The following is a 15,159-nucleotide window of genomic DNA, read 5'->3' as shown; positions in this document are numbered from 1 at the left end:
AGACCCACTTAGGTAGTGACTTGATATCTTGATTCTACAAGAAACCCAGCAATGAGTCTTTCCCTAAGTGGAAACTTTGCTTCGTTGTAAGGAGAGAGGGGTGGGGCGTTAGGGCCACAAACTAGGGAGGTTCAGAGTGGTGCAAGGGATCATGGGGGAGCAAACAAAGAGACCAGGGACCACTTGGGCACACTGAGCGTGGCCATGCAGGGTCTGAGAGGTGGAATTTGAGGGAAGTATTAAAGTAGTACTTCACCAGGGCACCTGGCTGGCTCAGTGGGTGAAGTGTCCAACTCTTGATTTCGGCTCAGGTCATGATCTCAGGGTCGTGGGGTTGAGCCCCTTGTTGAGCCTCTCATGTGGCTCTACACTCAGCGGGGAGTCTGCTTGAGATTCTCTCCCTCTCCCTCTGCCCACCCCCCACCCCACCCCCATACTCGTTCGCTCGCTCTCTCTCTCAAATAATAATGAATAAATCTTTAAAGTAGTGCTTCACCAACTCTCTGCCAAGGCACGTAAATGCGTATTACAGTACAAAATGTGATACGTGTGTCATAGATTCTGTTACTCACCCACTGCCATTCACTCAACTCCAGAAAACAAGTGGATAGCCACTTCCTATTTTACCTGGTGACAAAGCAGGAAGCTCTTCATCATGTTTCATTGCATTTTAGTATCTAACTTCCAACACCACTGGATGAATGCAAGTTAAGTGTTTCAAGATTAGTTTCTGAGCTACACCTAAGTACAGGAACTGCTTTTTCTCAGTGGCCTACGTAAATAGATGAGGACTTAACCCTGCTCCCTTACAAACTCCTCCACTGAACAATGGCTGACATTGAGCCCCATCCAAACCCAACTTCGAGGCCTGAGCCAAATGCCCCAACTCTCCCTGGCCCCCTGTGCCTTCCACTGACCCCCCCACCCCCGACTCTAGTCCCTGGCTTCAATATTGTTCACAGGAGAGTCCATTCCCTGGCTCCCTGCTACTCTCTCTCCGGTCAATCCCGCTGCCCTTTGCTCCGAGATCTCCCCAGGCCACAGGCCCCTCTTTTGTGTATTTTCTCCTTAGACTAGTTATTAAACCATAGTCTCTCAGCTCAGGCCCTGCCTTCTGTACTCTGCCCTCTGATGCTGGGGCTGGAACTCTGCAAACCTCATGGCCCCTTTGCCATCTGTCTCCCTGTTCGGCTGTGCCAGTAAGGGTGCTAGCTGGGGAGAGAAGCACGAGGGACAGAGGACGTGACTTCTTCCCATTTGCTTGCTGGTCCTGCCAGGGTCACCCTGGCCATGCTTCCTTGCCCTGTAGCTGTTGCTTCCAGGAATAGTTGGTTCCAATTTCCAGTATTATTCTCCATCCCCTTAAAGGTACCAACACCAGCCAACTAGCAGCTGCTTCCTCAGAGGTCTGGAGCCTGGCTCTACAGGCCTCTGCTGATAGATTTGGGGTTCTGATAGCCCCAACTTCTCTTTGCGCCTGTAGGCCTGGGAGTGACCATTGCTTCCAGGAGCAGTGACTACTTCCATGTCACTACAGTCTTCCCTCCATGACTTCTCAGTCCTCTAATACCTATTTCACTAAACTCTCTTTTAAAATAGCTGGTGTGTTTCCTCCTTGTTTAATTGCTTCTCTCTTTCTCTCTCTTTTTCCTAAGTTTATTTATTTATTTATTTTTAGTAATCTCTACACCCAATGTGGGGCTTGAACTCATGACCGTGAGATTAAGAGTCGCGTGTTCTTCCGACTGAGTCATCTTGGCACCCCTTTTCGTTGCTTCTTGACAGAGACTCTTCTCTGTGGGCTTCTAAGGTTCAGATTCCTCAAACATGGCACGTATCAATAGGAGGGAGCCTAGAGACATCCCTTCCAACTTATCCAGCATTGACTGTCCCCTCACTGGGGTCTATGTGCTTATATAACGTGGTCCTCAAAGGGGGCTCCTCCTTCTCAGATCCACACACCCCACATACACATGCCTGCTGCATGGATTGGCCACACGCCAATGGTTCTGCCCAAAGGTTCTCTTCCGTCTTTACTCAGAAAAAAATCAACCTGCCTGCTAGGGAACCACAACAAATAACCTGGATTCCAGAACATTCCTATCATTGATTCTATCCGTAGCAGCATAACCTGTATCTTATTCAGGGTCAGTCTGCTTCCCATTCTGACTATTTGGGAGAGTTGGCCCCTCCCCAGAAGGCCACACACTAGGTGATCAGAGGGCTTCTAGACCAGCCCTAAGACTCCTCATTTTAGGTCCTTGAGTCCCTTCTTAGATACACTTACAGTCTATAAAATGGACCTTAATTATCTATCATCTGTTCCAACCTTTCATTTTAAGGAGGACCTACACATTCTATATTTTTTTTTTAAATGACAGTTTTGGGCAAATAAAAAAAAAAATTGGCCAAATAGGTAATTCACAGAACACTAATATTCCCTTTGCCCGATGCTGTAAAGCAGCCAAGGTATTCAGAGGAAATCTTATAAAACACATTTAGATCATGCACATCTTTAAGCCATGGGGTTACAATCTCAACAAATCCGGGTTTGGGAACATGTAGATTTTATGGAAGAGCACTAAAGCAATTTTCCTATGATTATTCAGCAGCTGCCACTCCTGAAAATTGTAATTGCAGAGAAATAGAATGTTCTTACATCATGATGAGGGGAGGCAATGTTCTGTGATCTGGAGCATGCAATCCTAGTGAGGAGTACAGCATATAATCTGAATATCTTGAATATAAAATGAAAATATTGCTAGGGCATATGAGGCCAGCCTTCTTCAGTTAGTCAAAATAGTTGACAATGTTTTGGTCCTTCGAACATCAGTGGTCACATGCTGATGTGATCCCATGTAATCCTCTGTGTGTTCTAGTTTTGATATTTGATTATGACATTCCCACCACTATTAAACAACCATGCTTATGTACATTTAAAAAGCACTTTAAACAATGAACTCTTTCTTTTCCCCATAAATGTACAGTAGCAGCCCAAGTTGAAAAACAGGGATGGGTCTCTGCAGTAATGTTTAAATGTCTTCGTTCCATTCATGACGTTAGCGCTATGGTTATCTGTTCGTTTTGTATACGAACATAACAAACTCCCCCAAATCATAGTTTAAACCAGCAAACATCTGTTATCTCACCACGTCTGTGAATCAGGAAGTCAAGAGCACCTTAGCTGGGTGATGGCTCTTGGACGCTCATGAGGTTGCGGTCAGGCTGTTGACCAGGGCTGCAGTCCCCTGAACAGTGGGCTGGGGCTGGAGGATCAGCTTGCAGGCTCCCTCCCCCATGTGGTTATCGGCTCGCCTCAGTTCCAGGGGGGCTGTTGGCCAGAAGCTTCAGGTCCTCCGTGGGCCCGATCAAAACAGAACAGTCTGTTTTCCTCAGAACACGTAATCTTTGAGACCTTGCTTGCAATTCTCTTAGATATACACCCGGTAGTGGAATTACTGGATCATGTAGTAGTTCTAGATTTAATTTTCGGAGGACTTGTCCTACCCTTTCGTACTGCTTGCACCATTTTACCGTCTTGTCAGCAGGGCACAAGGGTTTCAATTACTCCACATCCTCACTAGTATTTGTTTTTTTTTTTTTTAAAGCCATCATAATGGGTGTGAGGTGGTATCTCATTATGGTGTTGATGTGCATTTCTCTAATGGATGAGTGATGTTGAGCATCTTGTCATGTGCTTGTTAGTGATTTGGAGAAATGTCCAAGTCTTTCGGCCATTTTTAAATCACGGTATTCATTTGTTGTTATTCTTATTGAGTTGAAGTCCTATGTTCTATTTATTCACCCCTTTATCAGATAGATAATTTGCAAAGATTTTCTCCCATAGGTTGCCTTTTCACTTTGTTGATTATGCCCTTGGATAGACCAGCTTTGTTCTGTTGGTTGGTTGGTTTGTTGATGTCTGATCTTCTTGATTTGTCACTCTTAGAAAATCCTTTTTGACCAGACTCAGACTTGGAGGTAGAAGCTCTCGGAGAGGACAGCCCCCATCTCTTGGCAATCTGTTTCTGGCGTTTTCCTTTGTCCTCCTTCATTCTCTTAGCCAAAAGTGTGGCATATTCTGCAGCCTCTTCCTTATTTTTCTTAGTGCGCTGTTTCTTCAGAGTGATACACCGTCATTTGCATTGGTGGACACGTGGAATAACAAGACGCTGAATCTTGGTCACTTTGGTTCTAGGTTTCTTACTGTCTTTGTTTAGGGGCTTTCTCACAACATACTGGTGGACATCACCTCTAGAGAGATCGAAAAGTCTGTGGATTCTGCTGGCTCTTTTGGGCCCTGGGTGATGGAACACAGTAGAATCAGTGAGTCCAGGAATATCCTTGTCGTCTTTTTTCACAATGACCAAGCTGAGAACATTGAGATTGATATCCACAGTGCCACCCTGAGCAGATTTGTGCTTTCTTCCTCCAGTCCTCCTTGGTCTGTAGCGTGAATGCCCCTACTCAGGCACAGGTGGACATGGCCGTGGGTCAAGACACCCCGCTTCCTGGGGAAGCTTTGTCTCTCATTGCCACCACTGATTTGGAGCACGTAACCCTTCTATTCTTCACCCAGAGCAGCAGCAGCAACTTCTGTAGCCATATCCTTCTTCTTTTTTTTAAATTTTTTAAAATTTAAGTTCAGTTAGCCAACATATAGTAGTACATCATTAGTTTTTGATGTAGTGTTCAATGATTCATTAGTTGCGTAACACCCAGCGCTCATCTGCTTCTCATAAAAGGTACGAAGTTTGCATTCATTATTCACTTTACTGAGTTTCCGGCAGCCAGTATCTGGGAAAGAGATGTTCATCTTTATCCTAAAGCTGCCTACTGCCTCCAAGGCACCACAAAAAAAGAGTGATACACAAACGCTCTTAAGTTTGGTAGAGTCTCGTTTGTCTATTATTGCTTTTGTTTTCAGTACTTTTGGTGTCATTTCCAAGAAATCATTGTCAAATCCGAAGTCACGAGGTTCTTAGCTTTATGCTTTTGTCAGGGAGGAAGACCATGTCCTCTGCCATTCAAGGTCCTTCGGCTAAGAGTAGAACTCAGAATCAAATTGACATGAGACAGATTAACAGGAGAAAATCAGATTTAATAGCATAGATACAGGGAATCCACACAACATGAGATTCTGAATACCATGAGGTGATGCGAAGCTTATATGAGCTAAGGAAAAGTGTTGGGGTCTGCTGATACAAAGGGGAGAAAGCTCATTAGCAAGAAGGTGAAAGGAGATGTTTGGAAAAACAAGATTGTTCTATTATGCAGATGAGTTCCTTCCATAAAAGGGGCCTCTGTTCATACTTCCCTTCTGTTGCAGGCTCTCCTTTCCAATGTAAATGTAGGCAGCCATGGGGAGGCAGAGCACCTTTCCTGCACCCTGCATCCGCTGGCTTTTTATTACTTTTAACTCAAAATGATCTTTATGTCAAAATGGCACATTTTGGGGTGTCTCTTCCTGTACCCTTTTATTTTCTTCTGGGAGTTTTACAGTTTTGAGTCTTAAGTTCAGGTCTTTAATCTACTTTTAGTTAATTTTTTTATATGGTATAAGAGAAAGGTTCAACTTCACTCTTTTGCATGTGGCTATCCAGTTTTCCCAGCATTTTGGTTGAAAAGAATACCCTTTCCCCATCAAATGGTTTTGGCGCCTATGTGGAAGACCATTTGACCACCTATCTGAGGGTTTATTTGGGGGCTTTCTATCCTATTGCATTGGCTTACAGGTCTGTCTTTATGCCAGTACCACACTCTTTTGATTACTATAGGTTTCAAATATGTTTTGAAATCACAAGGTGTGAGACCTCCAACTTTTTCAAGATTGTTTCGACTGATTGCAGTCCCTTGAGATTTCACATGAATTTTAGGATGGATTTTTTTTTTTGGTCTGCAAAAAGTGCAATTGGGATTTTGATAGGGCTTGCGTTGAATTTTCAGATTGCTTTGGATAGTATTAACACATTAATACTAAGTTTTTCAATCCATGAACACAGATGTCTTTCCATTTACTTATGTCTTTAATTTCTTACAGCAATGTTTTATAGTTTTCCATGTATAAGTCTTTCACCTCCTTGGTTAAGTTTATTCCTAAGTATTTTGTTATTTTCAATGCTATTGTAAATATTTTTAGATTTTCTTTTTTAACTGTCAGTGCATCGAAACACAATTGGTTTTAGCGCATTCACTTTGTATCTTGCAACTTTGCTAAATCATTTATTATTTCTAACACTTCTTTGTGGGGTTCTTCAGTGTTTTCCCATATAAGCTCAGGTCCTGCAAACAAAGATAATTTTACTTCTTCCTGTCCAATTTGAATGCCTTTTCTTTCTTTTTCTTGCCTAATTTCTCTGGCTGGGACTTCCAATACTATGTTGAGTAAAAGTAGCAAAAGAGAGCGTTCTTATCTTGTTCATGATCTTAGAGGAAATTTTTTCTTTTACTACTGTGTATGGTGTTAGCAATGGGAGTTTTCATATGGGGTTTTTATTATGTGGAGGAAGTTTCCTTCTACTCCTGGTATGCTGAGTGTTTTTTTTTTTTTATCATGAAAGGGCTTTGGGTCTTGTCAAATGCTTTTCCTGCATCGATTGAAATGATCATGTGGTTTTTGTCCCGTATTCGATCAATGTGTTATATTACATTGATGAATTCTCATATGCTGAACCACTCTTATATTCCAGGAATAAATCCCGCTTGGTCATGGTGGGCTCTTGAGTTGGGTTTGCTGGTATTTTGTTGAACATTTTTGAGTATGACACCATCTTAACTAATTACATCTATAAAGATCTTATTTCTAAATAAGGTCACATTTTGAATTACTGTGAGCTGGGGCTTCAACATCTCAAACCCCTACAATTTCCACCCAAAATGCCCACATGCTTTATTTATTTTGAGTTCTGCAGTTCCAGAGAATTGCTTTTCATTGTTTACAGAGGCCCTTTGAATGCAAACCATTTGTATCATTCCCTTGATTTCCCTTCCCTCCCCGCCCCCTTGGTGTGGAAACCAGCCACTTTTGTACAGTGAACTCATTTTTAATTCAGGAAAAAAAGAAAATAAATGATTGGTATGTAGGTCAGTTCCTAGTTCTGTCTCAGAAAACAAAGGACCAGGGCTCAACTAGCATAGCATTCAATTATTCCTTCATATGGCCTTTGTACATATGCTCATGTGCATTTCACCTCACTCTTTCCTGTGACCCAGAGATAGTAAATTTCCAAAGATCTGGTCAGGTTAGGTAAAAAGTCCAAATTTATCATATCTTGGATGAATCTTATTTGATGCTTTTGAGACTCTTCTGACCTCACCAAAGCAGATTGCTTTCTCTATAGAGATGTGGATTGTTAAAAATGAACTTCATATGTTTGTTTGTTTTTATGAAATGTGTTTTTCTGCCAGCCGGATGATTACTGTAAGATTTTAAGCATATTGTTGAGACTTTAGTACAAGACCTCTCAAAACACTCAAGGAATACATAGGGTCTTTGGTTGCTTTTTGGTATCTTTCTTTTTAGGAAGTCTCCCTGGTGTCCTGACCTCCTTCCCATGCCACCCTGGAGCTCTGAGCAATTTCCTCCAGCTTCAAGACCATTCTCCTGCACCTCACCAACTGAGAGCCTTCTACTCAAAGCCGCAGCATGTTGGAAATAAATTTTCCACTGTGGGAACATTTTCATTTTTCAGATTAAAATTGCAACACAGTGCTATGGTTAGAAGAGTGGCATTTCTAATTAAGGTGACACGAAGTCACACACATGATACAGATGAATCACTTTATGGTGTTTGCCACACTTGACAGACAGAGCAAGATGCTTCTGAAAAATTAGGCATTGGCTTGTAGCATCTGTCCATGTTAAACTATTCTTAAAAATGCGCATATCCAACCTTCTCTTGGGAGATTAAGGAAGTAAGAGAATGACTTTTATAAAATCGAATATCAGATTTTCTTATGAATCAGGAGGAAGGTTATGATGTTTCTTTGGAAAGGACTTCTTATATAGAGCATTTTGTCGAGTTGGGTACTGGAGCCAGCTCACACTGGCCCATAAGGTCTAATTCTTAAAAATGCAGGAATTTTGTGAGTTGATTGACATCATGTTGGTAGCTTGAAATCGGCCATGGTGGAAGTATTTACACCATGGAAATCAGCAAATGCTACAAACTAGGGCTTTTGCCAGCACACCATTGATTTTGTCCCATCTTTTTAAATACAAGCAATGAACACTATGCATGAAATGCCTGCCATGTCCTTTTTAAGATGGTGGACCCACCGAAAAACCCAATATATATATATATATATATATATATATATATAAAAATATGTATGTGTGTGTATATATATATTTTAATGGAATGCATAACCTATTTGAGAAAAGAAAACAAAGAGGAAACATTATCCATGGGGATAAATAAAAGGAGTCCAAAGAAGGGAGAGAAAGCGGTGGGCGCACATATGGCAGAAATTTCACAAACACGTCATACTTTGAGCTAGGTCTCGAAGTATAGGTAGGAATGGAAAGTGAGCAGTCAAGCAGAGAGAAGGTCATGAAAAAGAATCGGTAAGCAGACAGAAGGAATCAAATCTGAGTAAGAACAGCAAGCGTGGAAGGAGTGTGCAGTGATATGGGGAGCTCGCAACTGTGTGCGGCACGAAACAGTCTGTAAAGCCTTTCTTACACATCGTCTTGTTCTTTTCTTCAAGCTTGAGAGATGAGGGCAACCGAAGCTCAAAGAATCAATGGGACCCAGCTGGATGAGCCCACGTTTGGAACAAAACAGGAGTCTTCTATCCCTTGCTCAGCTCTCTTCCCACTGTCCCGTGTTGATTCTGCTCATCTACGTCACAAGGCATGTAACACAGAGAAGCAGCCACGAGAAAGGATTCTAAACAAGTAATAACTGCAGTACACCCTGGTTTGCTTTAAATGTGCAGCTATGATGTTCTGGGTGGCTTTGAATGTTAGTAAGGTCTAAGTTCTTCTTTTTCTTTCTTTTTTTTTTTTTAAGATTTTATTTATTTATTTGTGAGAGAGAGAGTGAGAGAGCACAGAGGGAGCGTGAGAGGGAGAAGCAGACTCCCTGCTGAGCAGAGAGCCCAACGTGGGTCTTGATCCCGGGACTCTGGGATCATGACCTGAGCCGAAGGCGGACACTTAACGACTGAACCACCCAGGCGCCCCAGTGAGGTCTAAGTTCTAAGTATAACTGCTTTCAAGAGCTCAGATACAATTTCTGTGCAAGGCGTCCAGTATAGCCCATAGCTTCATTGTACTCAGCGCTAACTCTGGACAGGAAACAGAATGATAATCAGGGCTCAATTTCTAAGAAAAAGCACAGAACAAGTAAAAAATAGTACTGTCTAAACTATGAGGGTTGGATTCTTGGGTCCCCTGAGAGTCAATTTTTCTAAAAGAAATATTTTTGTTCTTTTCCCCATACCATACACTAACCTTCAAAAGGGATAAACAAGAATTAAACTTTGGAGTTTAAAATTTTCCAGTAAAACCCAAATCCCACAAACAGTGTTGAGCGAAAGAAACCAGACACAAATGTGATACTTGACGATTTCCTTTCTATAAAGTATGAAAAAACAGGAAAAACTAATCTGTGCTGTTAGAGGTCAACCTTGTGATTACTGTTGGTGGGGCGGGGGGGGTGCCCAGGGCCAGGAAGGGGTCACAGGATAGCTCCTGGGGTATTGGTGATGTTCAGTTTCTCCCTCTGGGTGCGGTTTACACAGGTATGTTCACTTGGCAAAAATTCATCAAGCTTCCACGTATAACGTGTTCATTTTTCCTTATGTATGTTATACTTTAATAAAAAGGTACTTAAATATTTCCTGCAAAAAATATTAAGTAGGATAGAGCCAGGATTATAATACTTTGAGAGACAAATAATGTTTGATGCTGGAAAAATGCTCAGTGATAAGAGAGTGAAGTACTGTAAGTCTTGCTCCAGCAGATGTTGGGGTAGGGCAGTGTAAGGAGGTTCTGTGGGAAGAGGGCCATGTAAACAGGAGTGATGGGACATTCCAGCCTTCCAGAGGGGCGCCAGAATGTAGCTGAAGGATGCTCGAGAGGATTACAGAAGCAGTAGGAGGCCCAAGATGACATGTGATGTATGATATTGAAATATAACCGATAACATCAGGATCTGGCCCACTCTGGGGCCATTTTCCCATTACTCAGCTGATTGGTTGCCCTTTCATACCTTAATTCAGGAGGAAATTATTTCAGATAAAGATGGCAAAGGCCATACTCACACAGGCAAAGGAAAATGTTCAAGTTTTAGTCACTCAGTGAATAGGATACAATTTAAAAAGCGGGGCGCAGGGCCCCTTGAATCTCACTCTCTGATTGCTCTTCATAACTTGAGCAAATACTCAAGATCGTGGGATTTTTTTTTTTTTTTTTTTTTTTTAGCAGAAAGGTTTACGATTTAAGAGACAAACTATCTTATCTCCCTTTTAGATTTTCCAAGCCTATACTTGGCTCAAGTTAGATCATCAGAAAGTTCTCTAGCATGTTAGGTTAGTATCTTACCTCTTTGGAGCAGGCGTCTGATTTTTTTTTCTGTGCTTCAGAGCCCATTGGTGGTCTGGTGAAGCCCATAGGACCTTGCCCAGAGTGAGCATTTAAATGCATAAACAAAATGCCAAAGTGCATGGAGTTACAAAGAAAACCACTTACACTAAAATTCAGTTAGCAAAATATTTCGATACAGCAACATATATGCTTCTTAATTAAAGCATTAGAAACAAGAGCTGCCTGAATTCTTTTTTTTTTTTTTTTAAAGATTTCTATTTATTTATTTTAGAGAGAGGGAGAGCACATGTGAGCAGGGGGGAGGGGCAGAGGGAGAGAGAAAATCTCAAGCAGACTCTGAGCAGAGCTCAGAGCCCGATGCAGGGCTCCATCTTTGGACCCTGAGATCATGACCTGACCCAAAACCGAGAGTCAGACGCTTAATGCACTGAGCCATCCAAGAGATGCCTGAGTTCTAATAGCAATTGTACTTTCAGTGTGGGCATGAGAACATGAACTTCTGAGATACTGGCAATAACTGTATCATTGATAAGAAAATATCTGTGATAGGGGTGCCTGGGTGGTTCACATGGTTAAGCGTCTGCCTTCAGCTCAGGTCATGATCCCGGGTCCTGGGATTGAGCCCCGCATCAGGCTCCCTGCCAAGGGATTCTTCTCCCTCTCCCTCTACTGTTTCCCCTGCTTATGCTCTCTCGCCCTGTCAAGTAAATAAATAAAATCTTAAAAAAAAAATATCTGTGATATTGGTTAACAATCTCCATTTTAGAACCTGTTCTTGGCCTATATTCGTGCTAAATAGCCATTTGACCACAACGTTCTTGATTTTTTGTAAAACTATTTAAATCATTGCATAATGTGTAATTCAAGGTCTCATGAATAAAGGATCTAGATTTTAGCAGTAAGAGCAATCGCCTCTGTAAACTAAGAAGCTTCATGTGTAACTGACCTGCTTACATTTTTGCCCAGGTTAAAATTTTCCATTTATTGACAGTACAAGTATTAACCTATGTGGCTTGCATATTCAGCTTCTCTGCCTTTGTACAATTTTCATTTTCTGCTGCTATTGTACGCACCCAACTTTATGTGTGTTTTTACTGGAAGCTATTGTGTATGTGTGTGTGTGTTTAGAAGTGTGGCATAAATACAAAAGTAAGAGTCATTGTTCCATCACACCCAGGGCCACCGAGCCTCTGTGAGGATCTGCGTCTTGGTCTCCAGACCCTGTGATCTTTCCTAGCCCTCAGTACCTGCTTACCACTTCATTGTTTGCTGACAAAACTAACCAACACATCTGATATTTAAGCCTGGAAAAACAAGGGTAAAAGGTTTTGTTTCTGGCGACAAATGAAAATGACATATTTTCAGGAAGGAGGTTCAGAGCTAAAAGCACATGGGAGCAGGCAGGCAGAAGGAATAGAATCTGCTAAGGATAACGTGTACATCAAACCTCACATCACTTAGGTGTGGAAAGAAAGTTTCATTTCTGCTCTCCTTACTAAAGAAAGGGTGAAATGGTCTTCAGGTACAGCAGTTTGGCTTTTTATTTAATCTGTCCATCAGATGAGGGTTTGAAGGTACCCTGTGACAATTCAGACGCATTAGAAAGGTGGCCAGTTCAGGAAAAGACTAACCCCCCCCGCCCCCTCACAACAGAGCACCAGGGAGTTTCTCTATTCTCTCTAGAACATTCTTGAGATTTAAAATTTCATGTGGAGGATTGGAAGAACAAATATTGTGAAAATGTCTATGCTACCTAGAGCAATCTACACATTTAATGCAATCCCTATCAAAATACCATCAACTTTTTTTCAAAGAAATGGAACAAATAATCCTAAAACTTGTATGGAACCAGAAAAGACCCCGAATAGCCAGAAGAATGTTGAAAAAGCAAAGCAAAGCTGGTAGCATCACAATTCCAGACTTCAAGTTCTATTACAAAGCTGTAATCATCAAGACAGTATGGTACTGGCACAAAAACAGACACATAGATCAATGGAACAGAATCAAGAACCCAGAAATGGCCCCCCAACTCTATGGTCAACTAATCTTCAACAAAGCAGGAAAGAATGTCCAATGGAAAAAAGACAGTCTCTTCAACAAATGGTGTTGGGAAAATTGGACAGCCACATGCAGGAGAATGAAACTGGACCATTTCCTTACACCACACACAAAGATAGACTCAAAATGGATGAAGGACTTAAATGTGAGACAGGAATCCATCAAAATCCTTGAGGAGAACACAGGCAGCAACCTCTTCGACCTCAGCCGCAGCAACTTCTTCCTAGACACATTGCCAAAGCCAAGGGAAGCAAGGGCAAACATGAACTCTTGGGACTTCACCAAGATAAAAAGCTTTTGCACAGCAAAGGAAACAGTCAACAAAACCAAAAGACAACTGACAGAATGGGAGAAGATATTTGCAAATGACATATCAGATAAAGGGCTAGTATTCAAAATCTATAAAGAACTTGTCAAACTCAACACCCAAAGAATAAATAATCCAAGGAAGAAATGGGCAGAGACATGAAGAGACATTTCTGAAAAGAAGACATCCAAATGGCCAACAGACACATGAAAAAGTGTTCCAACATCGCTCGGCATCAGGGAAATCCAAATCAAAACCTCAATGAGATACCACCTCACACCAGTCAGAATGGCTAAAATTAACAAGTCAGGAAACGACAGATGTTGGCGGGGATGCGGAGAAAGGGGACCGACCCCTCCTACACTGTTGGTGGGAATGCAAGCTGGTGCAGCCACTCTGGAAAACAGTATGGAAGTTCTTCAAAAAGTTGAAAATAGAGCTACCATACGATCCAGGAATTGCACTGCTGGGTATTTACTCCAAAGATACAAATGTAGTGATCTGAAGGGTGCATGCACCCCAATGTTTATAGCAGCAATGTCCACAATAGCAAAGCTATGGAAAGAGCCAAGACGTCCGTTAACAGATGAATGGATAAAGAAGATGTGGTGTATATATATACAATGGAATATTATGCAGCCATCAAAAAAATCTTACCATTTGCAATGACGTGGATGGAACTGGAGGGTATTATGCTAAGCGAAATAAGTCAATCAGAGAAAGACAAGTATCATATGATCTCACTGATATGAGGAATTTGAGAAACAAGATGGAGGATCATAGGGGAAGGGAGGAAAAAAATGAAACAAGACGAAACCAGAGAGGGAGACAAACCATAAGAGACTCTTAATCTCAGGAAACAAACTGAGGGTTGCTGGAGTGGTGGGGGGTGGGAGGGATGGGGGGGCTGCGTGATGGACATTGGGAAGGGTATGTGCTATGGTGAGCCCTGTGGATTGTGTAAGACTGATGAATCACAGACCTGTACCTCTGAAACAAATAATACATTGTATGTTAAAAAAAAAAAGATAGTAGGAAGGGAAAAATGAAGGGGGGACACCGGAGGGGGAGACGAACCATGAGAGACTATGGACTCTGAGAAACAAACTGAGGGTTCTAGAGGGGAGGGGGGTGGGGGGACGGGTTAGCCTGTGATGGGTATTAAAGAGGGCACGTTCTGCGTGGAGCACTGGGTGTTATACGCAAACAATGAATCATGGAACACTACATCAAAAACTAATGACGTAATGTATGTGACTAACAACATAATAAAATAGAATTAATAAAAAAATAAATAAAATTTCATGTGGATAATTCTATCCTTGATCCCAGTTTGTTTTCTTCTACCAGTTCTACTTCCTTCAGATACACACACATCCATACCACAAATTGGATTATTCCAGGATCTGAACATTTTGAAATGAATTCATGATCAGGAACAAGAGTTTACCTTGAGGTTGGAGGAAAGGCAACAACAACAACACAGCACAAGCTCTTTGTCAATGTCATATATCCAAATATTTGAAAACCTTGGTAAATAACAACCATAAGATTTAGAACGAATTTGCAGTGTAGTTGAATGTGGATTTGTTGTTACGTGAGAGAGAGTGGTTTCCAGCAGACAGGAATTGCCTTTGAAAAACTATTCCAGCACAGAATAGCACTGGGTATGCTGGAGGACCCCAAGCCCACATCCTGTCGTTGAAGGGCATAGCAGAGGGTCAACCAGAGCTCATCTCTGGCTGTGGTATAATTTCCTCTCATATTCTAATCTTTCCACCCCCATTTAAATGTGATTTTTTTTTTCTCTTGTATTGATTTCAATTTTAAAATTCTAGGCTCAGGGAAAAAATTAGAAGAGTGATATATTCATTCTTTTTAAAGATGTTAAAGTGACAGAAAAAGTCTTAGCATTCCGATTTACGAAGTTCAAGGTACCGCCTGCGTGATAGATAACAAATCTATTTGCTGGGTTGGAAAGGGGCCGCGCATGACAGCCAGAGAGAGTAGATGAATTGCATGATAATTTTCTTTGTCCTTATTTAGCAAATGCTGTGGGCATAATTTTCTTCTCCGTTCAGCTTAAGAGTGACCATGACAATGGATGACACCAATTTAGAAGCAAGACCATCCTTAAATATGTTCTCCATATGTCTGCCTCTATGAAAGTGACAGTGACAGTACATGACCCCTCCCTAGAGGTGGGACCATTCTTAATTGTTCCCTTTATTCTTCCACCTGC

The 15,159-nt window shown here is 41.6% G+C and overlaps 1 long non-coding RNA gene across 1 annotated transcript in view; it reads left to right on the top strand.

The window, feature by feature from the left end:
* Positions 1 to 9,621, top strand: part of LOC112812554 (uncharacterized) — a 149,686-nt gene extending 140,065 nt beyond the window's left edge. The window contains exon 6 of the long non-coding RNA XR_012381105.1: positions 8,710 to 9,621. This is a non-coding gene — a long non-coding RNA (uncharacterized lncRNA). The remainder of the gene's footprint in view (positions 1 to 8,709) is intronic.
* The last annotated feature ends 5,538 nt before the right edge of the window (positions 9,622 to 15,159 follow it).

Source organism: Callorhinus ursinus, unplaced genomic scaffold (genome assembly GCF_003265705.2).
Source record: "Callorhinus ursinus isolate GAN/ISIS: 27379988/994484 unplaced genomic scaffold, GSC_fseal_2.0 scaffold16, whole genome shotgun sequence".
In the NCBI taxonomy this organism is placed as follows: Eukaryota; Metazoa; Chordata; class Mammalia; order Carnivora; family Otariidae; genus Callorhinus; species Callorhinus ursinus.
The sequence above is the reverse complement of the archived record's forward strand: the minus strand, read 5'-3'. Positions and strand labels throughout refer to the sequence as shown.